The sequence below is a fragment of the Lolium perenne genome, chromosome 1 (genome assembly GCF_019359855.2).
Source record: "Lolium perenne isolate Kyuss_39 chromosome 1, Kyuss_2.0, whole genome shotgun sequence".
NCBI classification, from domain to species: domain Eukaryota; kingdom Viridiplantae; phylum Streptophyta; class Magnoliopsida; order Poales; family Poaceae; genus Lolium; species Lolium perenne.
The window spans coordinates 237,604,292-237,615,980 of NC_067244.2; positions in this window are offsets into that span (position 1 = coordinate 237,604,292).

Sequence of the window (11,689 nt, forward strand, 5' to 3'; positions counted from 1 at the left end):
TTATATTTCTCTCTGGTGAATTTAAATATATTACGAATTTGGCCTATATATGTACGAACTCGCATATATATACTAAATATCTCTAAATTTTGTCCATACAGCGGTAAATAGCACCAAATTTCGGCCTTGGGAGCCCAACACCTGAGATGCTCTTAGATGAGAATTTGCAGGTGACTATAATACTCCCTTACCTACCTCCATACCACTTCTAGCAAGTGATTAAGGCCGAGCTTCTAGAGTTGTTTGGTCATATGCACCTCTGCACGCCGGACACTTGGAGTTGTTTATACTAAAATTTCGCATAGACTATATTATTTCTTTTGCGGGAAATGGACTATATTGTTGTTACCTAAGGGCATCTGTAGCGACCCGCCCGATAGAAACAGGCCAAAAGTATTTGTTTTGGTCAGGCGTATAGAATTAGGAAAACCCAATTTCTATTTCATGTCAGGGCACTCACGTGTCTTCCACGGTGCCCACGGGTCGCGCGCGTTAGATCACGATCCAGCGGCCTAGAACTACCGCATGCGTACATGTGTGACGTAATGGTTTTTTTGCAGGGACCACAAGGACGTGGCGACCGCAACCGCACAAATGCGAGCCGTCGCTTATCCATCTCGATTCTCCTCTCCTCTCGTTCCCATCCCCATACCCAACTCGATGAAATTGAGCACCCCATCGAGAGGATCCCCATGCCAGCACCTCTGCGGGCTCCGTCTTGACCGCCTCCCGGCCTGCCTTCGCCGTCGCGGCGACGACACCTCCCTGCTACCCCTACCTCGCCCCAATCGCCGACCAGCTCGGCGCGCTGCAGCGGTACCTCGGCCCCGTCGCCGAGAGGCTCAGGGTGGTCCCCGTCCTTCACGGCGCCGGCGCGGACGCCCTCGTCAAGTTCCCCGGCGGCGAGGCGTTGACGGCGGCCTCCATGCTTGAGGCGTCTGGGGAGGCACGGCCGAGGCACCCTGCTGCCCTACCGCGCGACATTCGCCGACCAGCTCGGCGCGCTGCAGCTGTACCTCGGCCCATCGCCGAGCGTCTCGGGGTGGTCTCCATCTCTCATGGCGCCGGCGTGGACGCGCTTGTCAAGTTCCCCGGCGGCGAGGCGTTGACGGTGGCCGCCATGCTCAAGGCGCCTGTGGAGGCGGTGGCCAAGTCCTCGCACAGCACACTGCGCCGCGATGCGCTCCGGGGAGGCAGCCGCGATGCTCAGGTTTGGAATCCCCTCTTCAGTTATCTATCACACATCAAGTAGCCCCCAGTTCTGGTAGTAATTTTTGCAGCAAAGGATGTATTTCTTTCCTTTTTCTACATCTAGTATCTTGATTATTAGGTTCCTGGAGGATTTTAGATGTAAGAAATAATATGTTATTCTCAATCTGAATGTATTTTTTTCATTTTTTACATTTAGGATCCTGATTAGTAGGTTTCTGAACGACTTTGGATGTAACAAATGGTGAATGTAATTTTGCTTCCTTTCTACATCCAATCTGGTTCAGGCTAGTTTTGGATGTAAAAATATTAGGTTCACCCTAATTTTTTTACATCTGGAACGATGACAATTTAAGATGTTTTCTTGTTTCTTTTTTCTACAAATCCTGAACCATTACTTGTTTTCATCTTGGAGTAGAAAAAACAAGTAGATGACAAATGCGGTTTTTTGGCGTGAGTTTGCGAACGATTTAGTATGTTTTTTGTCATGGATTTGGGACGGAACCCACTGATTTGCACGTCCCATGATTCGTGCCGCAGCCATCCCAGTATCCCACACGGAAAGAAGAAACGTGTAGGATTAAAACTTTATATTTTTAAAAGAAGAAAGTCCAATTTTCATCCTTGAACTCTTGGGAAAGTTTACTTTCAGTCCCAAAATTTATTTTTAGTCTAGAATGAACCTTGAACTCTCATAATAATTCATTTTTCATCCCTTTGCAGTTAAGTTGAGCAAATTACTGGCGTGGAAAGAAAAAAATAGGGAACCAACCAAATTGGTTTAGAACCAGATCAAGCCCAAACTAGCTGAGATGTTAAACCAAACGACACAATGCAAAAAGAAAAAATGAAATCTTTGGGTCCCTGAACCAGTCTCTCGCTTGATTTCTCTCCCTCTAATTCACGTAAAGAGTTGCGCCACAAAGGTCTCCTTGTTTTCTTATCAACATCGTTCCATCTCTCTACCCTTGCACCGTTACCTTGAGTTTTGGGCACCTATGGAAGATATTTGCCTATCTCAATCGGGGTAAGGACTAAAAGTGAATGATTCTGAAAGTTCAAGGTTCATTTTAAACCAGACAGAAGTTCTAGGACCAAAAGTGAACTTTCACTAGAATTCAAGGATCAAAAGTGGACTTTCTTCTTTTTAGAACTAGAGAGATGTTAGATTAGTTTATTTCTATTTTTTGGGTGGGGCACTTCCTAAGACTAATCGGTGCTAGGGCACTGTGTAGCAACATCCTTAGGAAAAACCCCAGCCTAGAGGGTCAACTCAAAATGATCACTATGTCCACGCTGCTGCATTCACGGTCCAAATTTTAGGAGAGAATGCATTGACACGGACATCAAACGAGTCGGTGTGCGGCCTCCTCTGGTCCATGTTGGCCCGCTCGCCAGGGAAAGCAAACCCATGTCGCCCATTCGCATCCCTTCGCTCCCTCTTGCAACCCTACAACTAGGCCGTTACGGGCATTACCGCTCGCCATTGCACGTACCATTTTTGTTCCACCCGCACCTTGCAGGAAGAATTTTTGGGGTGGTGGCGTGGAGTGCCATTGCAGGACTCGTCATAGCGTCGACTCGTCGCCATCTTGGTCAGAACCGGATGCTATTCACGGCGCCCACGACCCGTTCAGCCAATTTTCCAGTAAAAATCTTGGACTATTTTTTAGCCGTTTGCTTGAAGATGGCCTGCCACTTACCTCTAATTGTTGCTCTGCAGATGGATCTGATCTTAGGTAGTCGATCAACTTCTTCATCAAGGGCATCCTCGATAGCTCGTCAGAAGAAGAATCGGACGCCTCTTCAGGGCTCATGGTTGCTACGGCCGCCCTCATCCACGAGCACACTAAGACACATGTATTTGAAACGTTGTTCGGTGTAATAAATTATACTTAACATTATTGTATTGCAAGACTATTATTATTTAGTACATGTGTTGAGGGTACTCCTCGGCAATGCTCTCCGATTGGGGCTTAGGGTTGATGGAATTCTGTAGGCTGACACGAGACATCGGTGAATAGGGCTGGACAAAAAGCTCAAAGCTCGGCGAGTTAAATGAGTGCTCGTTTGCTCGACTCGTTTGAGCTCGGCTCGTTTTGTTAACAAGCCGAGCTGAGCATCAGATTTTGCTCGTTAACGAGCTAAACAATCGAGCCGACTATGTTCATGAGCTACTCGTTAAGATCGGTAACAAGCTAGGATTCACCAATTTTGACTGCAAGTCACTTTAGTCATCTTAAATATTTGGCAGGAAGGGGCCAAGCTTTAACCATGCTTGAAACTCCTACATTAGGATCTAAAAACCTATTGTTCCTCCCTTCCTCACCAGGCAATGCACACATGTTTGTTTTCCATTACCTTCTTAACGATCCTTAACGAGCTGCTCGCGAGCGCTCGCAAGAACATAACGAGTCGAGCCGAACAATGATTTCAGCTCGTTATTCTTAACGAGCTTAATGATTCGAGCCTTAACGATCACGAGCTTAACGAGTCGAGCCTTAACGATCCAAGCAGCTCGTTAGTCCACCCCTATCGGTGAACAGACAAGCGGGGAAAGCGATTTACCCAGGTTCGGGGCCCTCGATGAGGTAAAACCCTTACGTCCTGCCTGTTTGATCTTAATTATGAGAATATCGGGTTACAATGGGGTGCCAAAGGTTTCGGCTATGATCTCGTCGAGAAGCTAAGTGCTGCGGCGACCTAGCTCTAGACTTCTGGTGGCTAAAGTTGTCTAGATTGATTGTGCCCTCGGCAGCCCCTCTCCTGGCCTTTATATAGGAGGCCAGGTCTCGAGAGATCTGTCCGGGTACAACTAGTTTTACAAAAGGTCTAGCTCTAAACTTTCCTTGTCCGGCTTCCCTCTTGCCTTGTTCTTCAAGGGATCTTCTCATGCACCGTCCTAGTGGCCCACCTTGTCGTCGAGTATCTTCATGGGCCTCCAGTTGGGCCGCACAGGATAGGGCAATATCGGTTACCCGAAGGGTAATGCCCACGTCAGTAGTTCCCGAGTGTCTAGCCGAAGATTTTTCGGGTAGAGACTAAAGCATGCCTCCTCCTAATGATCTTCTCCTTGGTTGTTCTTGTCCATCTTGTAACAGCATCATCTTCTTCTATCGGGTGCGCGTCCAGCGCTCCCGATGGGAGTAGCCCCCGAGTCTAGGTACGGATGCTTGCAATCCGTGCGTAGACTCAAGTTGTGCCACTCGAACATCTTCTTCTACCGAAATCTTTCGGCAAGTCTTCATGGGTCATCCGATAAGTTTGCGCCTGGGCTCGTATTCTTCAGTAAGGTTTCAACGCGTAAGGGATAATGAGTAACGTGCCCAGCTTTGCTGGTTAACTGCCGATGGCAAAACAACGTTACCCTACGTAGAATCAAGTCCCCGGGCATGATCCTGGAGTGCAAAAAAGTTTTTATCGGGTGCGCGCTCAGCGCTCCCGATGGGAGTAGCCCCCGAGTCTGGGCGCGGGTGCTTGCGGCCGGGTGCAGATTCGAGCTGAACATTCCACCTTTTGGTTTCTTCAAATATTTCTTCAAAGAGGCATCTTTGATATCACGTTTTATCGGGTGCGCACTTAATGCTTCTGATGTTTTCGTGTTTCATCGGATGCTTCTGGAAGGCTTCATGACGTCATTGATGACGTTACCACTGCTGCGGTCTGATTGACAAGACTTGACCTGGCGGACCCACCCTAGTTCTGCGCGGGCAGTTTTTAGGAAATGACCGGTGCGTGCATGCTGACCGAGGCGTCCCCTCGATTTCCGCACATCGTGGGAATACTGGGCCGCCGATTTCGTTCTCTTCTTGGGTGACACGTGTACGACCGATCTGATCCTTCCCCCACGATGTTTATGGAGTTATGGCAAGGATTTCCCATAAATCCTGTGGTATAAATAGGGAGCCTTCCCATTGTTTTTTTACTTTTTACCTTTCCACACTGCTCATCTTCTTCCCCAACCTTTCGTTTCACCCCTGTTCTCCTCTCTCGAGACTCCATGGGCAAGAAGAAGAGCACCAGTGCCTCAAACGCGGCCAAAGTCAGCCGTGACTGGAGCGCATCCGCCATATCCAACCGTGATGTGAACAAGCTGCGAGCTCTCGGTCTCATCTCCTCATCTGAGGACGACATTCGTCTCCTAGGTCCAATTTCTCGCCCAAAGCCCCCGAAGGGCTTTACTGTTATGTTTGTCGCCTTTCTATTTCATGGCCTCTCTCTTCCTGCCCACAAGTTTCTCCACTCCCTTCTTTTCTTCTACGGGATTCAGCTCTGGCAGCTGACCCCAAACTCCATTCTCCATCTCTCCATCTCTCCATCTTCATCACCGTCTGTGAAGCCTTCCTCGGCATTGATCCCCACTGGGTTCTTTGGAGGAAAATCTTCTATGTCAAGCGCGACAATGACAACAATGGCCCCCCCGTCGTTGGTGGCATTGGCTTCGTTGTCAGGAAAGAGGTTGATTACTTCGACTACCCGATGAAGGAGTCCGTCCAAGGCTGGCGCAACAAATGGTTTTATCTGCGGGATACTCCGGTGTCTGGGAGGCGCTCCAACCTCCCTCCATTCGAGGACGTTCTGTAGCTCAGCCGAAGAAGTCCTGGCGAAACGCCCTTTCTCCCGAAGAGAAGGTGACTGCCGACAAGCTGTTCGACCAGGTCGTAGATCTGAAGAACACGGGAGGCTTGACGATGTGCGGCACCGAGGTAGTCTCAGTGTTCTTACAATGTCGGGTGCAACCGCTGATGTCCCGGCCCCACCAGTTGTGACTATATTCTGGCAAGAACGACAAGTCGAGGGTCAGCTCAGCCGACCTGTCGGCCGATGAACTTCGCGAAGAGGTGCGTTGATAACGCGTGAAGCACACGTCCGTTGGGAACCCCAAGAGGAAGGTGTGATGCGTACAACAGCAAGTTTTCCCTCAGTAAGAAACCAAGGTTATCGAACCAGTAGAAGATGAAGGCCACGTGAAGGTTGTTGGTGAAGGAGTGTAGTGCGGCGCAACACCAGGGATTCCAGCGCCAACGTGGAACCTGCACAACACAATCAAAATACTTTGCCCCAACTTAACAATGAGGTTGTCAATCTCACCGGCTTGCTGTAAACAAAGGATTAAACGTATGGTGTGGAAAATGATGTTTGTTTGCAAAGAACAGCAGAGAACAATGATTGCAGTAGATTGTATTCAGATGTAAAAGAATGGACCGGGGTCCACAGTTCACTAGTGGTGTCTCCCCAATAAGATAAATAGCATGTTGGGTGAACAAATTACAGTTGGGCAATTGAAAAATAGAGAGGGCATAACAATGCACATACATATCATGATGACTAATATGAGATTTACTTAGGGCATTACAACAAATTACATAGACCGCTATCCAGCATGCATCTATGGCTAAAAAGTCCACCTTCGGGTTAGCATCCGCACCCCTTCCAGTATTAAGTTGCAAACAACAGACAATTGCATTAAGTATGGTGCGTAATGTAATCAACACAAATATCCTTAGACAAAGCATTGATGTTTTATCCCTAGTGGCAACAGCACATCCACAACCTTAGAACTTTCTGCCACTGTCCCAGGTTCAATGGAGGCATGAACCCACTATCGAGCATAAATACTCCCTCTTGGAGTCACAAGTATCAACTTGGCCAGAGCCTCTACTAGCAACGGAGAGCATGCAAGATCATAAACAACACATATATGATAGATTGATAATCAACTTGACATAGTATTCCATATTCATCGGATCCCAACAAACACAACATGTAGCATTACAAATAAATGATCTTGATCATGATAGGCAACTCACAAGATCTAAACATGATAGCACATGAGGAGAAGACAACCATCTAGCTACTGCTATGGACCCATAGTCCAAGGATGAACTACTCACACATCAGTCCGGAGGCGATCATGGTGATGTAGAGTCCTCCGGGTAATGATTCCCCTCTCCGGCAGGGTGCCGGAGGCGATCTCCTGAATCCCCCGAGATGGGATTGGCGGCGGCGGCGTCACAGTATGTTTTCTCGTATCGTGGCTCTCGGTAATAGGGTTTTCGCGACGGAGAGTATAAGTAGGCGGAAGGGCAGAGTCGAGGGAGGCACGAGGGCCCCACCCCATAGGCCGACGCGGGCCCCTCCTTGGCCGCGCCGCCCTATGGTGTCGGCGCCTCGTGGCCCCACTTCGTATCTCCTTCGGTCTTCTGGAAACTCCGTGGAAAAATAAGACCGTGGGCTTTTGTTTCGTCCAATTCCGAAGATATTTCCTATGTAGGATTTCTGAAACCAAAAACAGCAGAAAACAGGAACTGGCGCTTCGGCATCTTGTTAATAGGTTAGTGCCGGAAAATGCGTAATAATGACACAAAGTGTATATAAAACATGTGAGTATTGTCATAAAACTAGCATGGAACATAAGAAATTATAGATACGTTTGAGACGTATCAAGCATCCCCAAGCTTAGTTCCTACTCGCCCTCGAGTAGGTAAACGATAACAAGGATAATTTCTGAAGTGACATGCTATCATAATCTTGATCAATACTATTTTAAAGCATATGAGATGAATGAAGTGATTCGAAGCAATGGTAAAGACAATGACTAAACAACTGAAACATATAGCAAAGACTTTTCATGAATAATACTTTCAAGACAAGCATCAATAAGACTTGCATAGGAGTTAACTCATAAAGCAATAAATTTAGAAAGTTTTGAAGCAACACAAAGGAAGATATAAGTTTCAGCAGTTGCTTTCAACTTCAACATGTATATCTCATGGATGTATATCTCATGGATGACTGTTAACACACAGTAATATGATGAATGCAAATAAGCAAGTATGTAGGAATCAATGCACGCAGTTGACACAAGTGTTTGCTTCTAAGATAGAAATAAGTAGGTAAACTGACTCAACATAAAGTAAAAAGAAAGGCCCTTCGCAGAGGGAAGCATGGATTACTATTTTTGTGCTAGAGCTTTTATTTTGAAAACATAGAAACAATTTTGTCAACGGTAGTAATAATTCATATGTGTTATGCATAAGACATCCTATAAGTTGCAAGCCTCATGCATAGAATACCAATAGTGCTCGCACCTTGTCCTAATTAGCTTGGATTTACATGGATTATCATTGCATTACATATGTTTCAACCAAGTGCCACAAAGGGGTACCTCTATGCCGCCTGTACAAAGGTCCAAGGAGATAGATCGCATTTGATTTCTCGTTTTTGATAGATCTCAACTAAGGACATCCATATCGGGACAACATAGAAAACAGATAATGGACTCCTCTTTAATGCATAAGCATTCAACAACAGATAATACTCTCATAAGAGATTGAGGATTGATGTCCAAACTGAAACTTCCACCATGATACATGGCTTTAGTTGGCGGCTCAAAGTTCTTCTCTAACAATATGCATACTCAAACCATTTGATCATAACAAATCACCCTTACTTCAGACAAGACGAACATGCATAGCAACTCACATGATATTCAACAAAGGTGTAATAGTTGATGGCGTCCCCAGAAACATGGTTACCGCTCAACAAGCAACTTATAAGAAATAAGATATATACATAAGCTACATATACTTTACCACAATAGTTTTTAAGGCTATTTTCCCATGAGCTATATATTGCAAAGACAAGGAATTAAATTTTAAAGGTAGCACTCAAGCAATTTACTTTGGAATGGCAGACAAATACCACATAGTAAGTAGGTATGGTGGACACAAATGGCATAGATTTTGGCTCAAGGATTTGGATGCACGAGAAGTATTCCCTCTCAGTACAAGGCTTTGGCTAGCAAGGTTGTTTGAAGCAAACACAAGTATGAACCGGTACAGCAAAACTTACATAAGAACATATTGCAAGAATTATAAGACTCTACACTGTCTTCCTTGTTGTTCAAACACTTCACCAGAAAATATCTAGACTTAAGAGAGACCAATCATGCAAACCAAATCTTAATAAGCTCTATGGTAGTTCTTCATTAATGGGTGTAAAGTACATGATGCAAGAGCTTAAACATGATCTATTTGAGCAAAACAATTGCCAAGTATCAAATTATTCAAGACAATCTACCAATTACCACATGAAGCATTTTCTGTTTCCAACCAAATAACAATGAACGAAGCAGTTTCAACCTTCGCCATGAACATTAAAAGTAAAGCTAAGAACACCAGTGTTCATATGAACGAGCGGAGCGTGTCTCTCTCCCACACAAAGAATGCTTGGATCCGATTTTATTCAAATAAAAACAAAAATAAAAACATACAGACGCTCCAAGTAAAGCACATAAGATGTGACGGAATAAAAATATAGTTTCACTAGAGGTGACCTGATAAGTTGTCGATGAAGAAGGGGATGCCTTGGGCATCCCCAAGCTTAGATGCTTGAGTCTTCTTCAAATATGCAGGGATGAACCACGGGGGTATCCCCAAGCTTAGACTTTTCACTCTTCTTGATCATATTGTATCATCCTCCTCTCTTGACCCTTGAAAACTTCCTCCACACCAAACTCAAAACAAACTCATTAGAGGGTTAGTACATAATCAAAAATTCACATGTTCAGAGGTGACACAATCATTTTTAACACTTCTGAACATTGCTCAAAGCTACTGAAAGTTAATGGAACAAAGAAATCCATTCAACATAGCAAAAGAGGCAATGTGAAATAAAAGGCAGAATCTGTCAAAACAGAACAGTCCGTAAAGATGAATTTTTTAGAGACACTTAACATGCTCAGATAAAGAAGCTCATATTGAATGAAAGTTGCGTACATATCTGAGGATCACTCATGAATTGTCGCTGATTTTTCTGAGTTTCCTACAGAGAGACCTACTCAAATTCGTAACAGCAAGAAATCTGTTTCTGCGCAGTAATCCAAATCTAGTATCAACCTTACTATCAAAGACTTTACTTGGCACAACAATGCAATAAAATAAAGATAAGGAGAGGTTGCTACAATAGTAACAACTTCCAAGACACAAATATAAAACAAAATTGCAGTAGTAAAATAATGGGTTGTCTCCCATAAGCGCTTTTCTTTAACGCCTTTCAGCTAGGCGCAGAAAGTGTAAATCAAGTATTATCAAGAGATGAATCATTACCATTATTACCAGGGGCTTTGCGCCTCCCCTTCTTACTCTTATTCTTACTCTTTGGTTTAGGGAATATATGACCGCATCCCGGTGTAGAGGTAAAATTTAATGTGCCTTTCCCCACATCTATGATTGCTCCTACGAGTTTCAGTAGGGATCTTCCAAGTGTGATTTGTCCTGTCCCTACACATTCAATAACGAGATAATCAGTGGATACCGTCCTTCCAAGAAAGGTTGTGAACACACCTTCAGCTATTCCCTTAGGAATTATAACAGAGTTATCAGTGAGGGTTACTCCTTCTCCTCCTTCAGTAAGTCCCCAAAGTGGCAAAGATTCATAAATACTTTTAGGCATAAGGCAAAAATCAGACATAATATCACGACAGGCATAAAAATTTTCACCACAAATAGCAACCTTAATAGTAGGTACCCACATTGAAGGTTCAAAGCTTACTAGAACATAATCGTAATATTCACGAATCTGGTTGTACCCTTCTTTTAAACAAGATATATTTGTTTCAAGAGTGTTTAATCTATTCTGAATGCTAGCAAGAGATGAATCAAAACTATTAGCGGAGCTAGATTATGTAACCAATTTTTTTACGGCATTAAAAGCTTGATCTCCATCACAGTGAAGGAAATCTCCTCCCACTACAGCATCCAAGGCATATCTATAGCGAAGAATAAGCCCAAAATAAAAGTTACTAAGAAGCAAACTTAGAGTCATTTTAGGTTCGGTTTTACCATAAGAATCAAAAAATTTAGACCAAGCTTCTTTAAAACTCTCCTCACCCCTTTCTTTAAAAGTAAAGATCAATTCCTCAGGTGACAGAGTAACAACTACAGGACTAGTCATTTTTAACAATAGTAAATAAAGCAAAGCAAACTAAATAAAGCAAAGTAAAAGCAAGTAATTAATTTTTTTGTGTTTTTAATATAGAGAACGTAAACAAGACAGTAAATAAAGTAAAGCAAGTAACTAATTTTTCTGTGTTTTTGATATAAAGAAAGCAAACAAAACGGAAAATAAAATAAAGTAAAGCAAGACAATAACAAAGTAAAGAGATTGGATGTGAGAGACTCCCCTTGCAGTGTGTCTTGATCTCCCCGGCAACGGTGCCAGAAAAAGAGCTTGATAACGCGTGAAGCACACGTCCGTTGGGAACCCCAAGAGGAAGGTGTGATGCGTACAGCAGCAAGTTTTCCCTCAGTAAGAAACCAAGGTTATCGAACCAGTAGAAGATGAAGGCCACGTGAAGGTTGTTGGTGAAGGAGTGTAGTGCGGCGCAACACCAGGTATTCCGACGCCAACGTGGAACCTGCACAACACAATCAAAATACTTTGCCCCAACTTAACAGTGAGGTTGTCAATCTCACCG